Source organism: Nicotiana tabacum, chromosome 14, assembly GCF_000715075.1.
Source record: "Nicotiana tabacum cultivar K326 chromosome 14, ASM71507v2, whole genome shotgun sequence".
Classification (NCBI taxonomy): domain Eukaryota; kingdom Viridiplantae; phylum Streptophyta; class Magnoliopsida; order Solanales; family Solanaceae; genus Nicotiana; species Nicotiana tabacum.
The window spans coordinates 73,476,343-73,489,093 of record NC_134093.1 but is presented as its reverse complement, the minus strand read 5'-3'; positions in this window follow the sequence as shown (position 1 = coordinate 73,489,093).

Here is a 12,751-nt window from a genome sequence, read left to right as displayed (position 1 = left end):
TGCCATATACCATCAGCCCCAAATTTGCCTAACTTCTTAACATCCTGAAAATTTCGCCAGAGTTCCCTTTGTATTTAGGCCTATCCACCTGCCAGAGAGCCCCCGAAGCACACCTTAGCAACATATATAGAATTAAATAACACAACAAAATGCAAAATAACACCAACCGAAGCCTCATGGGGGACATATAGCTAGAAAGGAGTGTCTTTATATTAGCCGAACAAGCGATACAAACTTTAGGGAAAACAACTTCATAGAACTATTACATGGCTATTCAAACAAATGAGGGTACTTTTCTTTCATTTCATTCTCAGCTTCCCAGGTAGCTTCTTCGACTTGTTGGTTTCGCCATAACACCTTCAAGGATGAAATTTCTTTGTTTCTCAAATTTCGGACCTGCCTATCAAGAATAGAAACCGAAATTTCTTCATATGACAATTCTTCACTAACCTCGATGGTCTCAACCGGCACAATAGCGGACGGATCTCCAACTACCTTCTTCAACATGGACACATGGAATACCGGGTGTACTAATGACATCTCAGGTGGTAGTTCAAGTTTGTACGCTGCCTGAACTATCCGTTGAATGATTTTATATGGCCTGACATACCTCAGACTTAATTTTCCTTTCTTTCCAAACCGCATGAACCCTTTCATGGGAGATACCTTCAAGAACACCCAATCATCTTCATTGAACTCTAAGTCTCTACGACGAACATCCGAGTAGGATTTTTGATGACTCTGAGCAGTTTTCAACTGCTTTTTTATGATCTTAAACTTTTCCGTAGCCTGATGCACAAGGTCTGGTCCTATTAGTTCAGCTTCTCCAACCTCGAACCACCCAAGCAGCGATCTACATCTTCTACTATACAAGGCCTCAAACTACGCCATCTGAATACTAGCATGGAAGTTGTTGTTATAAGCAAATTCTATGAGCAGCAAATGATCATCCCAGCTACCCTTGAAGTCAATCACACACGCACGCAACATGTACTCAAGCGTCTGAATAGTCCGCTCTACTTGCCTGTCAGTTTGTGGATGGAAAGACGTGCTAAGATTTACCTGCGTATCCAAACATTGCTGAAATTTCTTCCAGAAATTAGCTGTGAATTGGGCCCCTCGATCGGAAATAATGGAAACTGGAGTTCCATAAAGCCTGACTATTTCCTTGATATACAATTGAGCATATTGTTCCGCAGTGTCGATGGATTTAACTGGCAAGAAGTGCGATGATTTCATGAGTCGATCCATGATCACCCAAATTGAGTCAAACTTACGCGGAGTGCGCGGTAACCCTACCACAAAATCCATATTGATCATTTCCCATTTCCACACTGGAATTTCTATACTGTGTGCTAACCCACCAGGACTTTAATGCTCGGCCTTCGCCTGTTGACAGTTTGAACATTTTGCCACAAAGTCCGCCACACCCCTCTTCATGTTATTCAACTAGTAAACTTCCTTGAGATCATGATACATTTTTGTAGAGCCTGGGTGCACGAAATATCTAGAAGTATGAGCTTCTGCCATGATTTTTTCTCGAAGACCATCTACATTTGGAACACATCGTTATCCTTGGTACCGTAATGCACCGTCATCCATGCCAAGAGAAAAAGCCATAGTCTTATGTTTATGAATCCCTTCCTTCAGTTGCACCAACACTGGATCACTGTATTGCTTCTCCTTGACCTCCGTCACAAGTGATGATTCCGCCCTATTCCGCACAATCACTCCCCCTTCACTAGAGTCCGTAAGACGAACTCCCAAACTAGCCAACTGGTGAACCTCCCGGGCCAAGGGCCTTTGACATTCCTCCAAGTGAGCCAAAATACCCATAGATTTCCGACTAAGAGCATCCGCCACCACATTGTCTTTCCCCGGATGATACAAAATGGCGATGTCATAATGTTTGAGCAATTCAAGCCACCTTCTCTGCCTTAAGTTCAATTCCTTATACTTGAAAATGTACTGAAGACTCTTGTGGTCCGTGAATACATCTACATGGACTCCATACAAATAAGGACGCCAAAATTTTAATGCAAAAACCACCGCCGCAAGCTCTAAATCATGAGTTGGATAGTTCTTTTCATGATTCTTAAATTGCCTTAAAGCATATGCTATGACCTTACCATGTTGCATTAATACGCACCCAAGATCGATCCTTGAAGCATCGCAATACACCACGAACCCCTCGGTACCCTCTGGCATGGTCAATACCGACGCCGAAGTCAATCTTGATTTCAATTCCTGGAAGCTCCTTTCATAAGCATCGGACCACTGGAACTTAACCGCCTTCTGCGTCAATTTAGTCAATGGAGAGGCAAGAGTGGAGAACCCCCTCCACAAACCTCATATAATACCCAGCCTAACCCATGAAACTGCGAATCTCTGTTGGAGTAGTAGGTCTAGGCCAATCCTTCACTGCTGCAATCTTTTGAGGATCAACATTAATTCCTTCTCCGGAGATGACATGACCTAGGAATGTAACAGATTCAAGCCAAAATTCACATATCGAGAACTTTGCATACAAGTGGTGGTGATGAAGAGTCTGCAGAATTGCCCTGAGGTGGTCGGCGTGATCCTCTCGACTTCATGAATATACAAGGATGTCGTCAATGAATACTATCACAAAAGAGTTAAAGAACGGCCTGAAGACTCGATTCATAAGATCCATGAAAGCTGCCGGGGCATTTGTTAGCCCAAAAGACATTACCAAAAATTCAAAGCGCCCATACCGAGTTCTGGAAGCTGTTTTCGGAATATCCTGCTCCTTTACCTTCAATTGATTGTACCCGGACTGCAAATCAATTTTGGAGAAGAACTTAGCACCTTGTAATTGGTCAAACAAATCATCTATTCTAGGCAATGGGTATTTGTTTTTGATTGTGACTTTGTTGAGCTGCCGGTAGTCAATACACATTCGCAGCAATCCATCTTTCTTTCTGACAAAGAGAACAGGTGCGCCCCAAGAAGACACACTAGGTTGAATGAAACCTTTCTCTAGTAAATCCCTTAATTGTTCATTTAGCTCTTTTAATTCTGTCGACGCCATTCTATAAGGTGGAATGGATATAGGTTGTGTGCCTGGCATCACATCAATCCCAAAATCAATCTCCCTATCTGGAGGAATTCTAGGGAGCTCATCCGGAAAGACATTGGGGAATTCATTCACAATTGGTACCGATTCAAGGGTAGGCACCTCAGTAGTGGTGTCCGTAACTCAGACCAAATGATAAATATACCCCTTCCTGATCATCTTTGTGGCCTTAAGGTAAGAAATAAACCTACCTTTTGGCATAACATTATTCCCCTCGCACTCAACAGTTGGCTTGTTAGAAAACTCAAGTCTCATAATTTTGGTCCGACAGTCGAGTTTAGAAAAACATGAATAGAGTCCATTCCTATTATTACATCAAAATCAATCATCCCTAGTTCAATAAGATCGGCCATGGTATCCTGACCACACACCGTGACAACACAATCTCTATAAACCCGCGTGGCCGTAATAGACTCGCCAATTGGGGTAGATATAGAGAATGGCTCATGAAGTTGTTCCGGTTCTACCCCAAAGCTCGTAGCAACATAAGGAGTAACATAGGACAAAGAAGATCCGGGATCAATAAGGGCATACACATCATGAGATTGAACGGTCAATATACCTATGACGACATCTGGGGAAGCCTTTGCACTCTGTTGACCACTCATAGCATAGAATCGGCTGGGTCCTCCCGAACTCTGTACACCACCCCTAGCTGTACCACGCCCTGCGGGTACTGAAGAGCCTTGAGCTGGAGGGTGTGCTAAAGATGTGGCAGCTGTAGGACTAGATGACTGAGCTGTGCCCCTGCCTGCACCCTGACAGGATGCACGACACTCCCTATAAATATGGCCTCTCATTCTGCATCCATAACATACTGGCATGTCCAGGTAGTAGACTCCCGAATATATCCTCCCACACTTAGGGCATGGGGCCCCCTGCTGCTGGAATGTCCCTCCTGATCGGCCCTGATGGTGGGACCCCCTGCTACCCTGACCGGGCCTAAAGCGAGTCCCCTACTGTTGACCGTGCCCTGATGGCGGGGCACTAGTTGAAGACTGAGCATAAGACTGGGATGGCCTTGATGATCCTCCCCGAAAAGCTGATCTCCCACCTCCGAATGAATCCCCAAGGTTGCCCGCTGATCGGGCCCTACTACTGCTTTCCCGTTCCATCCTGAGCTTTAACTTTCGAGCCTCCGTAGCTTGGGCAAATTCCATCATAGTTCATGTCAGAATTTAGAGCAGCTGTGACAGCCTTATTAATAACAAAAGGGCTAAGGCCCTGCATAAATCGACGCACTCTTGCCTCCATAGTCGGCATCATATGAACAACATACTTTGACAGGCACACGAACTCCATGTGATACTCCCACATATTCCTACTACCCTGTTTAAGGGTCTCAAACTCCACAGCACGGTCCACCTTAGTCTCGGCAGGCAAGAAATGGTCTATGAAGGCATCCGCGAACTCACTCAATCTCGCCGGAGGGCTCCCCTCCTCATGGGAATCTTCTCACATCTCAAACCAGGAATATGCCACCCCTTTCAGACGATAAGAGGCCAACTCTACTCCCTCTACTTTAGTAGCACGCATAATTCGGAGAGTGTTATGCATCTCATCAACGAATTCCTGAGGGTCTGCCCCGGGATCAGTACCTATGAACACTGGAGGGTCTAATTGAAGGAACTTGTTTACCCTGGAACCAGAAGAATCCTCTTGTGAGCTAAATAAGGTGGGTGCAACATTTGACCTATGGGCCTGAGAAGCTACTAACTGAGTCAGTATCTGAATAGCTCCCCTATGTTCCCCATCAAAAATACCGGGACCTAGAGCTGGGGCTGGAGGTGGAACAGGAATATCAGCGGGAGGGATTGTGGCACCCTCCGTTGGTGTAGGAACTGGGGAACTCTGTTCTGGAGTAGACGAATCAGGCAGTGTGATAGTAGGGGGATTATCCTCACCCACATTATCAAGTAAGGGATCAACAACCACTTCTAGTGTGGCATTGGCTTCTTGGCCAATTCTTGCTCTCTTCTTAGGTGCCATTTACTGAAAGTTAGAAAAATGCACGAGTTAGAGGAAAACAACCTCACGCTCCGCTCTATCGCACGATATAGAACAAAAATGAAGGGTATTATTCTTAAATGTCCAAGTATCCCCCTAATTATAGATGTGGTTGACAACACACCGATAAGAAGGGCTCTACCAGACACGGCTCTGAGACATCCTAGGACACTTTAAAACCTTAGGCTCTGATACCAAGTTTGTCACGCCCCAACCTCGGGGAGCATGACCGGCGCTCAACCGAGTGAACCCAATCGAGAAAGCCTATTAAACCTTGCCGACCTGACTCATTCATAATCCAAAACAGGATCGCATCACCATTTGTAAAATAGGGGAGAGATCAATTATAAAAATATATAAATGTTGCTAGTTCATTTTTCATTATATACATTGTGCCATAGTTGAGTTCCCAAAATACAACTCGATCCAATGACCACCCCAACATACATACATGACCCACATAAACATCTACAGAGCCTCTAAGAGTACAAAAGAGCAACATGACAATGCCGGCAACAAGGCCACGGCTATACCTCAAAATATAAAAACTTATAAAAAAGGACTATATGAACCGTGGGAGAAATGGGGTCACCAAGACTGTTGTGAGGCGAGAAGGAGAGCACCACCTATCTGCGATCGACACTATCTGTGATGGAACCACCTACATCCATTCAAAGATGTAGCACCCTCGACAAAAGGGACATTAGTACTGTCGAATAGTACTAGTATGTAAGGCAAATACCAAATCTTAGCAGAATGAATAGTGAAACAAAGAGAAGGCAGTCATAATAATCAATAAGAGTTTCATAGAAATACAAAGAAAACACTATGTAAGGGTCACTTAGTTTCCAATTCAATCTTTTTATCTTTTTAGATTAATAATATTTAGTGCCAAAGCCACAACTCACAATGCCACAGCGTTTTTACACGGAGTCCGGTCTCGGCCCAACCGGCAAAGCCATCTCAAGTGAGACATATCCATATCCACAATGTAATTCAATAATCCCAATACAAATGCCACCATGTGTATAACATGGCGTCCGATCTTGGCCCGATCGGCTAAGCTATCTTGCTTGAGACAGAACCTCTTTCAACTGTCCATTCAATTCACATTTCTCTCCCATCTTCATTACATGGCACAAACAGCCTCATTTATTAAGTAGTTCTTGGCACTTGGGCACATTTTACAATTCAAGTCTTTCACTTTTTATTCGTTCAAATAACATTATCATTCATGTCTATATGTACTATCACATAAGGCATTTCACACATAAGGGAAGGAGCTTGGAAAATCATAATTATGTTCTCAAATAGCATGATGACATGGTAATCATCTAAAACAGTTAGGGAACATGAATCTTTCAATCTAACACACTTAGGCAAACAATTCTAGTATAATCAAGTTGGAACTTACACCCATTATTCGGACACCGGGAGTTCGATTCTAGGAAGAAGAGAGTTAGATATACATACCTCAATTTCGCTTCTTTGGACTCTACAATTATCCAGAACCCTTAGCAACCTCAATTTATTTTAGCAATATACAAATTGAACCCAGAATTAGGAAACCGTTCATGGTTCTAACTCAATTTCTTTCCCCACACTCTTTATCACACACGCATGCAAGATAAACCATCCTCATACTCATGAAGTATCACCCTAGTACCCCATTATAGCTATGTTTGAAATTTAGAGCTGGGGTGATGAAGCCTTACCTTTTAGGGTGAAGAATTTTGGTGCTCTACTTGAATATTTCCAAGGCTTTGAGTGATGATTGAAGATCAATTTGATGAAAACTTAGGCCCTCCCTCTTGAACCCTCTCTCTCTCACTCTAGAAGTATCAGAAAATGAGCTCAAATTAGACCTAAAGGGTGTTTTAACGGAATGGGGGTCGGGTTTTAAATTAAGAAAAGGGGTGCCCCGACACAGGTCTGCGATCGCATATGCGACCGTATAATGGTTATACGGTCTGCAAAGTGACCGCAGACATGGCCCTTAGGGGCCTGAACTTACGGCCCAGGTATGCGACTAGTATGCGGTCCGCATACTCATTCTGTGGTAGCATAATGCACCGCAGAACTAACTCCGCAAAAAACCCAAGAGGGATTATGCGATCGATATGCGGTCCGCATAGTGGTTATATGGTCGCATAATCGACCGCAAAGCTAACCTCAAATTGGCCAACGTACTGCTTCACTCTACGGCCATTATGCGGTCCGTAAAGTGATTATGCAGCCGCATAATGGGCCGCAGAAACGCGTTCTTCTGCGAAACATTTTTCTCTAAGTCTGTAGGATACTATTCAACCCAAAAAGTCTGTGTAACCAGGAATCTATCTTGGCACCACGAAACCCCGAGTATTTTTGTTAAAATGTTTACGGGTCCTTACACACGTAACCACAAGATGAGATAAAGAGAGCAATGAATAAGGGATCGGGGCTAATACTCTCAAAACGACCGGCCGGGTCATTACACATTATCATTAAACACCCTTATCTCTCCTATAACCACCCGTATCACTCCGTATAATATCCATCCTTATCGCTCTGCCTGGACTATAACACAATAGCCACCTGTATTACTCCATTCATTCAACAACAGTGAGATGTCACCCGTATGCCCCGCATGACAACAACATCGGTGAAATTCCACCCTTATACTCCGCATAACAATAACAACGGTGAAATGCCACCCTTATACTCCGTATAACAATAACCAAACAACACAACAATTCACATGTGCTATCATCACAACAAAACAACTCGTATCATAATTGCCCTTAGGCCACAACCTTTCTAAGGATTCAACGATATAAATATTTTCACAACAGATAGCCCACAGCTCAACATAACGTATATGGAATCTTAATAACAATAAAATGAATGGAAAAGTAACTCAATAAGGAACAACATCCCTTTTTAAATACAACTTCGATTAGAATAGATTAATGACTCTCGATAACTTCAATTCAAATTAATTGTTTAAGGATAACTTCGATAGTGATAGTACTTCCATGGAATGGCGGATTTCGGACTCTAGTGTATGAATTAGGCTAACAATGAAAGAGATGGCACGAACTAGTACTACATCTAAATGCATGAAAACAACCCGGAAACAAAAGGATATCATGTGACGACAATTTCAATTAAGAGTAGCTCCACAATAAAAGAAATCACATAACGACACAAAGTGATAACAACTCCAAATAAATCATATAAGAGCAAACTCGACAAGTAAAGAATGTGATATGTAATGAAAACTTCAAATAAAGCATGTGATAGTAGACATGACAAATAAACGATATAACATGTGCTAACAATTCCAAATAAGTACATAAAAGATGCCTAAGAGTCTAGACCAGTCAATTTCCACATATAAGCCCGAGTAAGTACTCGTCACCTCGCGTACACGGCTTTCACATGACACAAATAGAAAACGACTCAAATCCTAAGGGGTAGTTCACCCACACAAAGTTAGGCAAGATATCTACCTCAAATAAGCTAGATCAATATTCTAAAATGACCTTCTCGTGTGAAACAACCTCCGGACGGCTCAAATCTAGCAAAAATAACTTAATATTATAAATCAAAACTATAGGAAACAATTCCAGATAATAAAGCTTCGATCTTTAATGAAAATTAAAACGTCAACCCAAAAAGTCAACCCGAAATAATTTCGGATAATAAAGTTGCCCGTACCGAGTATGTGCCGGATAACTGGAATAACCACTGTAGGAATCCCGTGCCGGTGGTGCACTAAAAGGTGACTGCTCCACATGAGTACACTAACTAACTGGAGCACCACGAGTAGTCTGAAGTGCGGCCTGGATTGGCCGACTGGCCGAGCCTCCGCCATGATGGGTCATAGTTGAAAAGTAGAATCCACTGAACCCTCTAGAACCTAGAGACCTCTTGGTCTCCTTATCCTTCCTCTCCTCACCCCGAATACGCTCTAACATCCTGGCAATCTACACCACCTGCTGAAATGGAGTATCACTCTGCAACTCCCGAGCCATGCAAAATCAAAAATCATAATTGACCCCCTCAATGAATCTGCAGACTCGCTCTCTAAATATAGGAACCAAAGTAGGTGCATGACGGGATAACTCACTGAACCTGATGGCATACTCTGACACCGTCATGGTGCCCTAATGCAGCTGCCCAAACTCTACATGCCATGCATCCCGAAGGGTCTGGGAACAAACTCTCTCAAGAAAGTGACGCTGCATCGGCTGGGCTACCCTCCTCGTAAACCTGCTACTACTGATATGGTGCTCCTGATAGTTGGAATGCAGTAAAAGCAACTCCGCTCACCTCCATATTGCCCATGGTTCAGATAATATAGTGATACCTTTCTAGAAATCCTTGGGCATCCTCGGTAGATGTGCCACTGAAAGTAGATGTAATATACCTCTTGAACCTCTCAAGCCTCTTCTACTCCTCCTCTGATGCCCCTGGCCTGACCCCAGGCTGAACCGAAATAACAGGCCGTACAGGCACTACACCCAAAACTTGACCAATATGAGCCCGCTGCTCTGTAGTACGGGCGGTGGGATTCTGAGCTCCTTCCTTAATCTGCGAAGTAGCTGGTGCAATGGAGATCAATCTTGCCTGAGCCAATGTACCAAACATGCTCAGGAACTGTGCTAAAGTCTCCTGAAGACTGTCCGTGGGTAACAACAGGTGCCTCTGGTGTCTGTCCCCCAATAAGAGCTACTGTCGGCTCCTTAACTACTGCTCTGACAGGTGCTCTAGCTGCGGCATGTGACACTCTTCGGCCTCTACCTCGACCCCGGCCTCTCGCGACTCTAGCAAGGGGTGCGGGTGTCTGCTCAGCTGATCTGGTACCGCGTGTGCTCACCATATGTGAGAGATTAGAGATACAAGGCTCACACTTCGAAATCAACAAATATGCACGACATGAATGAAAGAAGTGGAATTTTTCCTAATAGTTCTGTAGCCTCTCGAAGATAAGTACAGACGTCTCCTTATCGAATCGCAAGACTACTAAACTCGCTTATGACTCGTAGCACCTATGAACCTAGGCCTCTGATACCAACTTGTCACGACCCCAATTTCCCTCTGTAGGATGTCGTGATGACACCTAGTCTTTAAGACTAGGTAAGCCTAATACTTACTAAAATAAATGACAAAATTCAACCAACAACCATTAAATATGAAACAGAAATTTCTATACAAGCCAACAATCCCAAAACCGGTAATACAAGTCATAAGCTCTACTGAGTTCACTAGAAAATCTCTAAGTACAACTGCTCCGGAATAGAAATAAACTGCACAAAAACAACTTCCAAAGGTGACTCCGAGGCCTATGAACGCGACGACAGGTATACCTTGGAGTCTCCACAGTAGTATCTGATCCGCTATCTAACAATCAACAAACTCCAAAGTACATGGATCTGTACAAAAATGTGCAGAAGTGTAATATGAGTGTACCACAGTCGGTACCTAGTAAGTATCAAGACTAACCTTGGTAGAGTAGTGACGAGGTACAAGTCAAGACACTCACTAGATAAAATAACCTGTGTAGTATAGAAGTACAAAACTAATAACGGAAAGCGAAAATCAGTAAATGGCAACAAGAACCAACAAGTGATATAAAAGTAAAGCAATAGGAACACCGTGAAATATCATTAAAAACAACTAAGGAAACAAAAGGAACAATTAATTAATCAAGCCGTTCTAACACAAGTTTCACAATGAAATCACTTCGAAATACTTCATCTCATAGTCACAAGTCACGGGTCTCAACCCACAATGTGTACTCGCGAACGTGAAGAGGAATAATGCCTGATGCCCGTTCCCGTCTTACCTCTGTGCGATCACGGACCACTGCTTGCGAACGCGAAGACAAAAGTTTTCCAACCTTCACGAACGCGAAGAACAATTATTGTCTACCTCCAAATTACACTACGCAAACCCAATGCCATTGACGCGAATGCGATGAAGAAAACCAGTTAACAGAACCAGCATTTCAAAACATGAGAAAATGGTTTGTGGCCCATCCGAAACACACCCGGGGTCCCCGGGACCCCGTCCGAACATACCAAAAAGTTGCATAACATAACGCGGACCTTCTCTAGGCCTCAAATCACACCAAACAACATCAAAACTACGAATCGCACCTCAAATTGAAATTAATGAACTTATGAACTTTCAACTTTTACAACTCACGCTGAATCATATTAAATCAACCTGGAATGACGTCAAATTTTGCATGCAAGGTCAAAATGATACAACGGAGCTATACCAACTCTCGAAATAAAAATCTGAACCTGGTATTAACAAAGTCAACTCCCAGTCAAACCTCTTAACCCTCCAAGCCTTCACTTTTGAATTTTGGCCAAAATGCATCAAATTAAACTACAGACCTCGAAATCCAAATCCGAACATACGCCTAAGTCCAAAATCACCATACGAAGCTACTCAAATAATCAAAATAGTATTCCAGAGTCGCCTACATAAAAGTCAAACTTCGGTCAACTCTTACCGCTTAAGCTTTTCAAACAAGAATCCTTCTTCCAAATATATCCCGAATAGTCCGAAATTCGAACTCCTCAACACACGCAAGTCATAATACACGATACAAAGCTGCTTGAGACCTTAAGCGACCAAACGAGACGCTAATTCTCAAAATGGCAGGTCGTGTCATTATAGTTGTAACTCTTTAATTGTAAATATCAGTTTATCATAGAATGATTGTTAATTAAAATCACATAGCTTGAGTTAAGAAAACACATGAACGAGCTACAATCGTCAAGAATCTTCTATCTGAACCAACTGAAGGTACTTAGAATTCATATTTTCTCCGGCTTCCCATGTCTTACCTTCAACGTTCATATTCCTCTACGTATCTTTACGAAAATCAATTTATTGTTCCCCAACTTGCGGACCTGTCGATCTAAAATAGCAACTAGAACCTCATCGTAAGACATGTTCTCTGTAATCTAAACCTCATGTGCTTCTACGACATGGATCCCTGATACATTTATAGCTACTCGAATCTTCTCATAAGATCGATCCTTTATTACTTGTATATCATTTAATACATTTCTTCAATATCAGGACATGATAACAGGATGAACAGATCCTAATTCTAAGGGAAAATTCAATTTAGTCCCTTCTCTAGGTAGTTTGGAGTGGCTTTATATATTTCTTGATTAGCTTGTCCCATTATGTTATTATAATCTCCATGAGAGAAATATTCAAGAAGACCTCATTATTAACTCGAGATTTCCTTAAGTCTCATCGTCGTGTGTCGGGGTTCGATCTATGACACTTCTAGCACAGACACTCTTGATTAAGACTGACTTTTCTATAACTTGATACATTAAATCCGATCGAATAACTCTACCTTTCAAACTATCTTATGGGGTATCTACATTTCCTTCCGCATCATGCTTGATAAGGAGCTACTTCATGCGGTTTAAAATATATCCCTATGATCCTCCCGCATATAGATATTACTATAGTTATTGTTGTGCGATCCTCAATAGTCGGCAATTAATCATCCCATCATTCTGTTAAATTTGGCATCTTAGCTTGTAACATGACTTTGAGCATCTGAATTGTACGCTTCACTTACTAGAATTATCTTATGTACCCAACTTTCTAGAGAGGACTTTCAGA